This window comes from Mus musculus, chromosome 7 (assembly GCF_000001635.26).
Source record: "Mus musculus strain C57BL/6J chromosome 7, GRCm38.p6 C57BL/6J".
In the NCBI taxonomy this organism is placed as follows: Eukaryota; Metazoa; Chordata; class Mammalia; order Rodentia; family Muridae; genus Mus; species Mus musculus.
In genome coordinates, this window is record NC_000073.6 from 29,957,144 (window position 1) to 29,969,710 (window position 12,567).

Here is a 12,567-nt window from a genome sequence, read left to right on the forward strand (position 1 = left end):
ATCCCTGGCTGTCTCGCTTGATTTTATATTAATTTCTTTCGCTCTGTGTGAAAGTCATTCTGTCAGCTCACTACCTTAAATTGTAAATTTTTGTCTTTTTTTTTTTAAAAAAGATTTATATATTTATTTTATGTAAGTACATTGTAGCTGTTTTCAGACACTCCAGAAGAGGGCATCCGATCTCATTAAAGATGATTGTGAGCCACCATGTGGTTGCTGGGATTTGAACTCAGGACCTCCGGAAGAGCAGTCAGTGCTCTTAACCACTGAGCCATCTCTCCAGCCCAATTTTTGTCTTTTTTCAAAAGATTTTTTTTCATTTATTTATTTACTATATGTAAGTACACTGTAGCTGTCTTCAGACACCCCAGAAGAGGGCATCAGATCTCATTACAGAGGGTTGTGAATCACCATGTGGTTGCTGGGATTTGAACTCAGGACCTTTGGAAGAGCAGTAGGTGCTCTTACTCACTAAGCCATCTCATCAGCCCCTCAAAAGATTTTTTTTTAAGCATATGTGTGCTTATCTGTGTGAGTGTGTGCCACCTGTGTGCTGCTGCCCACACAGGCCAGAAGAGGGAGTCAGGTCCTCTGTTGCTGGAGTTACAGGCACTTGTGAGCCACCTGACCTGAATGCTGGAAACTGAATTTGGATTCTCTGCAAGAGCATAGCAACCCTCTTAAGTATGATCCACCTCCCCAGCCCTATATGCATTTGTGATGGGTGGTCTTACACATACTATGCCCTCATCTTGGCATGCTATTCCCCCTTATTTAAGATAAAGGTCAGCTTAATTCTAGATACTTTGCAAAAATCATCATGCATGAACAAATTTTAAGAACATGGGGAACCACAGATTTAGTTCGGGGGGGGGGGGCTTCCTCTTTTACCTACATTGGCTGCTTTAGTAATCTCATCTTGTCTCATGACTTAAAATACGCTTTGTGCATCTAAATCCTTTTTACCTCCATTGGAATCAGGGTCTTCCTGTGTAGCACTTGTTTCTGCCTCATGACTGATGGCACTAAAGGTGTACACCACTCCACCCAGCTAGCTCTCATCCCTGAACTTGACTTTCATATCTAACTGCCGACTGAGTTGTTCCTGTGGTTGCAGAGTAGTTATCTCAAATGCAAACGTCTTCCAGCTGAATGAAATTCGGGAATGGGAGGTGATGTGATCTGTGCTCACTTGAGTAGGGTCTCTCTCTCTCTCTCTCTCTCTCTCTCTCTCTCTCTCTCTCTCTCTCGCAATTGAGAATAAACTGAATGGGTTGAGGCTGAAACGGGGCAGCAAACCAGGGAACTAAGGAGCTCTTACAGACATGCTTATCTCCATTGCACGTGCTACAGTTCCATGAGGAGCTGGGTCCATTCTACCTGCAAACAGAGCTAGAACGGGACTACGTTCCACTGACCACACAGCTTCCTTCCCATTTTGAACTGTCATCTCCCATGTGCAGTGTGGCTATAGTCTCTTAACTTGGCTCTCTGCTTCTATTCTCCCGGCTTTCAATCTGTTTCATCCCCGCTCTGACAGCTTTAGGCTTCTTAAACTTGAAATTCTCCTGCCGCACACCATGCCCAGCTGCCTGCAACATTTTCATCAAGGTTGGTTGACTCTGCATGTGGAGAGGCTGAGTACATCATTTGTTAGGGGACAAATTAATTGTGAATTTGGGACTTAAGCCTTTTTTAAAAAAATGCAGCGCCAGCCGGACAGTGGTGGTGTGTGCCTTTAATCCCAGCACTTGGGAGGCAGAGGCAGGTGGATTTCTCAGTTTGAGGCCAGCCTGGTCTACAAAGTGAGTTCCAGGTCAGCCAGGGCTACACAGAGAAATCCTGTCTTGAAAACAAGAAACAACAACAACAACAAATGCAGCACTGGTAATGAAACTCAGGGCCTTTGGCATTGGAGGCAAGCACTCCTGCCACTGAGCAGCCTGCAGCCAACCCTGTGCATATTTTTTTTGATGATCATATACAGACGAGCAAGAGGGTGAGGGTGAGAGGGATTGCTCTTGCAGAGGTTTTGAGTCCCCATGTAAGACAGCTCAACACTGCCAGTACTCCAGCTCTAGGGGATTTCTGACGCCCCCTTCTGGCCTCCACAGGTACCTGCACTCATGTCTACACAGACACACAGACACAAAAATAAATCTTTAAAAAAAAAAAAGAATGGTATCAAAAGATGGCCTAGTCGGCCATCACTGGAAAAAGAGGCCCATTGGACACACAAACTTTTTATGTCCCAGTACAGGGGAACGCCAGGGCCAAAAAAATGGGAATGGGTGGGTAGGGAAGTGGGCGGGTGGGTATGGGGGACTTTTGTGATAGCATTGGAAATGTAATTGAGGAAAATACGTAATAAATAAAAATAATAATAATAAAAAAAAGAATGGAAAAATATGGCTTGTTGTGGTGGTGGTGGTGGTGGTAGTGGTGGTGGTATTGTGGTGTTGTTGTTGTTGTGTTGTTTGGGGTGTTTCACATAAAGAAACCTGGAGTGCAACTGAATCATAGCTTAGCTCCAGATCTTTAAGAACTCTGCCCTGTCCCCTGGAGGCAGAAGCAAAATTAGAAATGAAGTTTCCATTTCTGTACACAAAAACAGTTGGTTCTGTCCAGTCTATGCACAATTTCCAGAGCTGTGCCACTGTGTACAGTGGGCCATTCTCATCCCCTTGAGCTTTTTTTTTTTTCCTGAGACAGGGTTTCTCTGTGTAGTCCTGGCTGTCCTGGAGCTCACTCTGTAGACCAGGCTGGCCTCGAACTCAGAAATCCGCCTGCCTCTGCCTCCCAAGTACTGGGATTAAAGGCGTGCGCCACCATGCCCAGCTTTTTTTTTTTTTTTAAGATTTATTTTATATATGTGAGTACACTGTAGCTGTCTTCAGACAAACCAGAAGAGGGCATCATATCCCATTACAGATGGTTGTGAGCCACCATGTGGGTGCTGGGAATTGAACTCAGGACCTCTGGAAGAGCAGTCAGTACTCTTAACCACTGAGCCATCTCTCCAGCCACACCCTCTCCCTTGAGCTTCTTGAAATGTTCAACCATTCATTCATTCATTCATTCAAATTGCTCAGTGAGTATCTGAATGCTTTGTGAGTGCCTGTACTTTTGTACCACTGGGGACACAGCAGGGACCGATGCAAACTCACTGTCCTGGTAGTGTTACATTTCAGTCACTGGGGAAGGGGACACGAAATAAACAAAGCAAGCAGAGGGCTGTGAATGGGGCTCTGATGATAGAGTATTTGCCTAGTGTGCACAAAACCCTGAACCCCAGGACCTCATAAACTAGGTGTAATAGTGCACACTTGTAATCCTAGCACTCTCGAGGCAGAGGCAGGAGAATCAAGAGCTCAAGGTCATCTTCAGGGACACAGAGAATCTGAGGCCAGTCTGGGATACATGAAACCCTGTCTCAAAAACATAAAATAAAACATAAATACATACATACCTATGTACATACATACAGCAAGACCAGTTAGAGCAGTAGGGAATTGAGGTAGGAGCACTGTTCAGAATGGTCTGAGAAACACAGAGGCCCTGAGAAAGAACGTAGCTGACATATTTGGGGTTGTGGCTCCAGGGAGCGTCCTCATATTCCTACTCTATTGGAATGAAGAACGGTTGTTGAAGCTGTTGCTTGAGTAGTGAAGTACTTTGTGCCAGGTGCTGAGTAGATAGGGTGAACACGGTGAGTGGGAGATTATTTCCTTTTCTTTCTTTTAATTCAGGAGCTGGTGACCTTCAGAGATGTGGCAGTAGACTTCCCCCAAGAGGAATGGGGTTGCCTGAATTCTTCTCAAAGGCATTTGTACAGTTGTGTGATGTTGGAGAACTATAGAATCCTGGTGTCTCTGGGTGAGTGTGCTGGCTAGCTCTATGTCATCTGAGAAGAAGGAACCTCAATTAAGAATAAGATTGGGGGGGCTGGTGAGATGGCTCAGCGGTTAGGAGCACCGACTGCTCTTCCAAAGGTCCTGAGTTCAAATCCCAGCAACCACATAGTAACTCACAACCATCCGTAATGAGATCTGATGCCCTCTTCTGGAGTGTCTGAAGACAGCTACAGTGTACTTACATATAATAAATAAATAAATAAATATTAGAAAACATACCTTTAATCAGAATCTTAAAAAAAAAAAAGAATAAGATTGGGGGCTGGAGAGATCGCTCAGCAGTTAAGAGCACTGACTGCTCTTCCAGAGGTCCTGAGTTCAATTCCCAGCAACCACATGGTGGCTCACAACCATCTGTAATGGGATCTCATGCCCTCTTCTGGTGTGTCCGAAGACAGCTACAGTGTACTCACATGAATAAAATAAATCTTAAAAAAATATTAAAGAATAAAATTGGGCTGCAGGCAAGCCTGAGGGACATTTTCTTAATTAGTGACACTTAGGGATAGCCCAACCCATTGTGGGTGGTGCCATCCCTGAACTGATTGTCCTAGGTTCTGTAAGAAAGCAGGGCTTGGTGACACATGCCTTTAATCCCAGCACTCAGGAGGCAGAGGCAGGCGGATTTCTGAGTTTGAGGCCAGCCTGGTCTACAAAGTGAGTTCCAGGACAGCCAAGGCTATACAGAGAAACCCTGTCTTGAAAAACCAAAAAAAAAAAAAAAAAAGATTTATTTGTTTATTATGTATGTGAGTACACTGTTGCTGTCTTCAGACACACACTAGAAGAGGGCATCAGATTCCATTGTAGATGGCTGTGAGCCACCATGTGGTTGCTGGGAATTGAACTCAGGACCTCTGGAAGAGCAGTCAGTGCTCTTAACCACTGAGCCATCTCTCCAGCCCCAGCCCTACCTTTTCTGAGACAGAATGTCTCACTGAACCTGGATCTCTATGATTTCCTAGACTGGCTGTCCAGTGAGCTCCAGGGCTCTGCTTGTTTCTGTCTCTATAACAGCTGTGATTACAGGTGTACACCCCCATAACTGTGATTACAGGTGTACACTGTACCCCCATGCTTTTACATGGGTATTATTCTAGTGAAAGAAAGAAAACTAAATTCAAGACTTCAAAGCCCTAGCCAGAAAGTTTATTCAAGGTCCATGACTCATGTGGCTTGCTAGTTAGGAGAGCTTTTTGGGCCTAGAGCAAAGAACAAAGGCTGTAAAGTCATCCCAGAAACCAACTAGCCATAAAGATAGGGAAGACATACAAGAATGTCCTGACTGGCCCTGCGCCTCCCTATCTCCCGCCCTTCTGGCCTAAGTTAAATGTTAACCAGATGCTCTGCTGTTACCTCAATCTGCATGTACAGGCTGCTGATGTTTAAATGGACCAATCATGTGAAACTGCGCCAATTCCTCCCCCAGTCCCAGACCCTTTTCTATAAAAACCCCTAGCTTTCAAGCCTCATGGTCGAATCCACTGTCTCCTGTGTGAGATATGTTTTGACCCGGAGCTCCGCCATTAAACTACCTCGTGTATTTACATCAAGACGGTCTGTTCGTGATTCTTCGGGTGTACGCCGACTCGAGATATGAGTGGGGGTTTCCCCACTAGGTTCTTTCACTAGTGAGCCATTTCTTCGGCCCCAGATTTTTTATTATTAATTTTTTCACATAATACATTTTGATCATGTTTTCCCCTCCCTCAGCTCTACCAGACCCTTCCCTCTTCAATACCCAAGCAACTCTATACTCTTTCAAAAACAAAAAACAAAACAAAACAACTAACAACAACAAAAGAGTCACAAAAACACACACACACAAAACAAAAACAAGTACAATGAGTCACAAAAACAAAATTCAAAATAAACAGGTGAAAGTTCAATAAGAAAGGCTGGAGAGATGGCTCAGTGGTTAAGAGCTCCAACTGCTCTTCCAGAGGTCCTGAGTTCAATCCTCAGCAACCACATGGTGGCTCACAACCATCTGTAATGGAATCCGATGCCCTCTTCTGGTGTGTCTGAAGACAGCTACAGTGTAGTCATATGAATAAAATAGATAAAACTTTCTTTTCATATTTACAGGCCTTTGCTTTTCTAAGCCAAGTGTAATATTCCTGTTGGAACAAGGGAAAGACCCATGGACCGTGAAGACAGAGCTGACAGACAGTTTCTCCACAGGTGAGTGGAGAGTAAATAGATAGCAACCTCTGAGGTGACTGCTCAACCTGACTCAAGAGAATGTCTCTTTGTTCTTTTTTGTGGCGTGTTCCCAAATGTCTTGGGCCTGAAAGAAGCTGGGGCCTCCCAGGCCACCATCCTCATGGGCACCTGACCTCTCTCCTCATGCTTTGATCCTTCTTTCCAGTAACTCCTTCCTTCCCTTTCTTTCTTCCTTTCTTTCTTTCTTTCTTTCTTTCTTTCTTTCTTTCTTTCTTTCTTTCTTTCTTTCTTTTCTTAAGATTTATTTAATATATGTGAGTACACTGTCAGTTTAGACACACCAGAAGAGGGCATCAGATCCCATTATAGATGGTTGTGAGCCACCATGTGGCTGCTGGGAATTGAACTCAGGACCTCTGGAAGAGCAGTCAGTGGTCCTAACTGCTGAGCCATCTCTCCAGCCCCCAGTAACTCCTTTCATCCGTTGTCTGACTCCTGCTGCTTCTCAGGTCTGTAATTCCCTACAAATAGCCTTTTGCTGATTTGATGAACTCTAGGCCTACACTGAGAGTCAAATCCTGATTCTTACATGTAGTAAAACTCTAGAAAAGTTGCTTAACCTCTCTTTTTGTCATACCTAGAAGAATTCTCTTGAAGTACCTTGAACCTTGTTAGTGTGAACTCAGTGGCCATTCGGTGTTGGTGTATCTACAAGAGCATTATCTTTCTCTGTCAGTCAGTCCACAGGTTCTCCAGAGCAGGAGTGAGGATTAAAAGGAAAAAGACAATTAGACAACACTGTAGCATGATCCCAGCCAGTTCCAAGGCTGAGGCGGGTTTATTTACTTTTTTCTTGGTGTTTTTGAGACAGGGTTTCTCTGTGTAGTCCTGGCTGTCTTGGAACTCACTTTGTAGACCAGGCTGGCCTCGAACTCAGAAATCCGCCTGCCTCTGCCTCCCGAGTGCTGGGATTAAAGGCGTGCACCACCACGCCCGGCTCCCCAATCTGCTTTTATACCATTTTAATTACATGCAAGTAATAAGGTCCAGCAGAACAATAAACACAAATTGTCAAGGAACAAGCAAGGCAATAAACAAAGTCCCATGATCACTCCATTGATCATGATCACTGTTTCTAAGGGCTTGTCAGGATGGCCAAAATGTCTGAGCCTACTTCCCTGTCTTGGCCCAAAATCAGATTCTTGCCTGAAGCCTACTTCTTTGGTTCCACCCTAAAATTAAGATTCCTGCCTAAACTTACTTCCCTATTCCAGCCTAAAATTAGATTCCTGCCTGAGCTTACTTCCATGTCATGGCCTAATGTCAGATTCCAGCCTGAAGCCCTTTTCCTTGTCCTTGGCCAATGTCAGACTCCTGCTAAGTGGCCCCAAAGCTCTCCACAGTCCACCCTCTTTCTAATCAACACAAGCATCACTCAAGTTGCACTTCCCACACCACTCCTCTCAGTCACCTCACCCCAAGGTACCACATGTGTGTTACCTGTATGTACAGATAACCAAACAGTTGGTAGGCTAGCAGCAGAGATGGCTACAGAAGGCATGTATAAAGAGAAAGTGTGAAATAAAGCAAACCCAGGAGAAAAGGCAGGAGGCAGAGAATTCTGGGTAGCAGGAAGATGCCAGATTTTCACAAAAGCAAAAGTGAGCGACCAGCTACCAAGCATTTGAGGAACAACTGGGTAAAAGCTTAGGCTTGTGGTGTAGGAAGATTTGCAGATCAGCCTAGGAAACCCTGGGGAGAAACGAAGGACTGCTTTGTTGTAGTAAATACCTCTCCCAACCCCATAGCCCAAACTGCCTCAGCCAGGGTTATGTCCACACTCAGCTTTCTTTTCTTTCTTTTTTTTTTTTTTTCTCTTATAAACCATTTATTTCTCCCGGCCGGAAGGTGGGCATCGCTACCGGTGGATAAACACAGAACACTACGTGGAGCGAGGCTCAAAGAACAGCGGTGCAGGTAAGTGGGGCCAGGACTCAAGCGAAGGTGGAACCGTTCCAGCCCATGTTGGCAGCGTTCATGTCGTAATAGTTGATGTAGACCCGGTCCGGGCTGATGTGCAGGCGATCGGACAGCAGGCCACACAGCAGCTTACTGTAGTTGCGGTTCTGGGCACCACCGATCTTGCCGATGCTGTGCAGGCTGCAGAGGGCGCAGGGATCGTTCGTGCCGCTAAAAGTCATGAGCTGGTCCGGGACCACGTGCACTGCGATGTACTGTGCGGGCTTGCCGGTGGCCTGCGCCAGCTGCTGGGTGAGCTCAGACAGAAACCCCTCTGGCACGGAGGCGTGGGGAACATTGGTGTTCACGATGAACATAGGCATGGTGGCGGAGAGACTGCGAGCGTGGACCGGAGGACGGTACAAAGCGCGGTGTGACCCAAGCCAGGGACCTGAGCTACGTGACCCAGCCCACACTCAGCTTTCTGAGAGGACATTTTCATGGGTAACTGTTGTAGTAAATGATGCTGAATTAAACCTGGTGTGTTATCATTAAATGAATCACTCACATAATAACAATTGTCACATATATGGAGTTTAGAATTTATTTTATTTTTGGACTTTGTGTGTGTGTGTGTGTGTGTGTATCCTAGTTACTTTTCGATTCCTGTGAAGAGACACCATGACCAAGGCAACTTATAGACGGAAGAAACAGTTTATTGGGGCTTACAGTTTCAAAGGGAAGTCCATCACCACCTTGGCAGGGATAAAGGCTGCAGACAGAGAGGCATTGATGCTGGAACAGTATCTTACATCTGATCCACAAACATAAAGAGAGAGAAAGAGAGAGGGGGAGGGGGAGGGGGAGGGCTGCTGGGGATAGTATGATCTTCTGAAACAAAGTCCACCCTTAGTGATATACTTCTTCAAACAAGGCCACACCTCCTAATCCTTCTCAAACAGTTCCACCAACTGGGGATCAAATATTCAAATATAAGAGGCTGTAGGGGCAATTCTCATTCAAACCACCACAATGGTGTGTGTGTGTCTGTGTGTGTGTGGTGTATACATGCATACATGTTTACAAGTGCTATCTAGAGGTGGAACTAGTAATCCTGGAAACATGGAACCAGGCTTGGATTCTCTGAAAGAACAGTACTTGCTCTTAATAATCACTTGAGCCATTTCTCCATGTTGTGTATACTGGCTGGTTTTATGTGTCAACTTGACACAAGCTGGAGTTATCACAAAGAAAGGAGCTTCAGGTGAAGAAATGCCTCTACAAGATCCAGCTGTGGGACATTTTCTCAATTAGTGATCAAGGGGGAAAGGCCCCTTGTGGGTGGTGCCATCCCTGACTGGTAGTCTTGGATTCTATAAGAGAGCAGGCTGAGCAAGCCAGTAAGTAACATCCCTCCATAGTCTCTGCATCAGCTCCTGCCTCCTGACCTGCTTGAGTTCCAGTCCTGACTTCCTTTGTTGATGAACAGCAATGTGGAAGTGTAAGCTGAATAAACCCTTTCCTCCCCAACTTGCTCCTTGGTCGTGATGTTTTGTCCAGGAGTAGAAACCTTGACTAAGACACCATATGTGAAGTTTAAATAGAACAAAACACCATTTTGTTACTTCTTAAATTAAGAAATAGTACTGGAGCCGGGCAGTGGCAGTGGTGGCACACACCTTTAATTCCAGCACTTGGGTGGGAGAGACAGGTGGGTTTCTTTTTCTTTTATTTTTTTGGTTTTTTGTTTGTTTGTTTTTTGTTTTTTGAGACAGGGTTTCTCTGTAGCCCTGGCTGTCCTGGAACTCACTTTGTAGACCAGGCTGGCTTCAAACTCAGAATTCTGCCTGCCTCTGCCTCCCAAGTGCTGGGATTAAAGGCGCGCACCACCATGCCCCGACTGACAGGTTGGTTTTTAAGTTCCAGTCCAGCCTGGTCTACAGAGTGAGTTCCAGAACAGCCAGGGCTACACAGAGAAACCCTGTCTTGTAAAAGCCAAAAAAAAAAAAAAAAAAAAAAAAAAAAAGCAATAGTACTGGACAGAGAGAACCAACTCTAGCAAGTTGTCTTCTAATGTCCACATGTCAAGTGGCATGGGCTTACACACACACACACACACACACACACACACTAAATTATTTTTAAAGATTTATTTATTTATTGTATATGAGTACACTGTAGCTATACAGGTGGATGTGAGCCTTCATGTAGTTGCTGGGATTTGAATTTTTAGGACCTGTGCTCACTCCGGTCAACCCCGCTCACTCAGTCCCTGCTTGCTCCAGCCCAAAAATGTATTTATTATTATACATAAGTGCACTGTAGCTGACTTCAGACATGCCAGAAGAGGGCGTCAGACCTCGTTAAGAGTGGTTGTGATCCACCATGTGGTTGCTGTGATTTGAACTCAGGACCTTTGGAAGAGCAGTCAGTGCTCTTACCCTCTGAACCATCTTGCCAGCACCAATACATTTTGAAATGTAAGAAAATTTTTAAACAAGGTAAGAGAAAATTTTATCTTTTGACCACTCTGTAGAAATACAATTTCTAACAAAGCAATGTAAGATGAGTAAATAAATCACTAGTGCTGTGTTAGCCCTGAGGGCCTCTGTGTGCCGACGCAGGACTGCCTGTCCACTCCCTTTTCTGCAGCACTTAGTACCTTCTGACATGCACTAACATTTCCTTGCTTATTTTTGTCTTGTCAAAGAAAATAAGATAAAGGCAGTCGATCATTGTCTCCTGATCCTAAAAGCATCCATAAGAATGTCTGATATTGAGCCAGGCATGGTGGTGCACGCCTTTAATCCCAGCACTTGGGAGGGCAGAGGCAGGCGGATTTCTGAGTTCGAGGCCAGCCTGGTCTACAAAGTGAGTTCCAGGACAGCCAGGGCTATACAGAGAAACCCTGTCTCAAAAAAAAAAAAAACCAAAAAAAATAAATAAATAAATAAATAAAAGTTTCCATACTTCTCTTCACAGATACACTCTCATGACCATGTTTCCTAGATACATATAGAGAAGACACTTGTTATTGTTACTTTTAGGCTGGGAGTCTGTGCATGAGACTGAAGAATTAATCCCAAAGCAGGAGCTCTGTGAAGAGCAGTCACCTGGAAAGATAATCGAAGGACTCAGAAGTCTCGGCCTGGAGTATCCCAGTTGGCTGAAAGAATGGAGTCCGGGTCATCATTTCGAGAGGCCACCCGGGAATTTAAAGGCTTGTCTCGAAGAAGAGACCATTGCTTTGGAAGCTTTCACTGATAACAGACCTCGGGGAAGTTTCCACCAGAGCACATTGCTTCAAACGCACCAGACAAGCCCAGAAGATGAGAAGGCATACAAAGAAGGCACACACCAGAAGATCTTGAGAAAAAGCTCGGAGCCTCTTAAGCCCAAGATCATCTGCTCAGAGAAGAAACGACTGAAGTGCAATGTCTGCGAGAAGGTTTTTAGCCAGAGCTCATCCCTCACTCTCCATCAGAGAATCCACACTGGAGAGAAACCTTATGCGTGCATAAAATGTGGGAAAGCCTTCAGCCAGAGATCCAACCTTGTCCAGCATCACAGGATTCACACCAGAGAGTAAGTATGTGGGAAGTGTAAGGAATGTGGGAAGGCCTTCAGCCAGAATGCACATCTGGTTCAGCACCTGGGAGTTCACACTGGAGAGAAGCCTTATGGGTGTAAGGTGTGCAGGAAGACCTTCAGCCAGTTTGCCTACCTTGCTCAACATCAGAGAGTTCACACTGGGGAGAAGCCCTATGAATATATCAAATGTGGGAAAGCTTTTAGCAATAGGTCATCCATTGCTCAACACCAGAGAGTTCACACCGGAGAGAAACCTTATGAGTGCAGGGTCTGTGGGAAAGCATTTAGCCTTCGTGCATACCTCACTGTGCATCAGAGAGTTCACACAGGGGAGAGACCCTATGAATGTAAGGAATGTGGGAAGGCCTTCAGCCAAAATTCCCACCTTGCTCAACATCAGAGAATTCATACCGGAGAAAAACCGTATAAGTGCCAAGAATGTAGGAAGGCCTTCAGCCAGATTGCCTACCTTGCTCAGCACCAGCAAGTTCACACTGGGGAGAAGCCCTATGAGTGTATCAAGTGTGGGAAGGCCTTTAGCAATGACTCCTACCTTGCTCAGCACCAGTGAGTTCACACTCGGGAGAAGCCCTACGAGTGTAATGTTTGTGGGAAGGCTTTCAGTTACTGTGGATCCCTTGCCCAACATCAGAGAATCCACACAGGAGAGAGACCCTATGAATGTAAAGAATGCAAGAAAACCTTCAAGCAACACGCACACCTCGCTCATCACCAGAGAATTCACGTCGGGAAGTCACTCCTACCACCCAGTCCAGGCAGTCACCAAGCCCTATAAATGCCATCTTCTAAGTATTTCTGGAATTTATGTTCTTTTCTCTGATTTTAGTGTTGATTACAACTATACAGTTTTCATGGGTTTTCTACCGTCTACTATTACTATCTTCAAATCTTTTTTCCGTAATATGCAAAAAATTAT

At 45.1% G+C, this 12,567-nt stretch overlaps 1 long non-coding RNA gene and 2 pseudogenes across 4 annotated transcripts in view; 2 read left to right on the top strand and 1 right to left on the bottom strand.

Moving 5' to 3' along the window:
- The window catches only part of C230062I16Rik, an 11,421-nt gene extending 5,091 nt beyond the window's left edge, over positions 1–6,330 (top strand). For all 4 annotated transcript variants that reach the window (XR_003946630.1, XR_003946632.1, XR_003946631.1 and 1 more), the window contains exons 3-4: positions 3,750–3,876; positions 6,003–6,330. This is a non-coding gene — a long non-coding RNA (RIKEN cDNA C230062I16 gene). The remainder of the gene's footprint in view (positions 1–3,749; positions 3,877–6,002) is intronic.
- Mif-ps (macrophage migration inhibitory factor, pseudogene) lies at positions 7,954–8,512 on the bottom strand (annotated as a pseudogene).
- On the top strand, positions 8,421–12,521 carry LOC115486460 (annotated as a pseudogene).
- Positions 12,522–12,567: the final 46 nt, after the last annotated feature.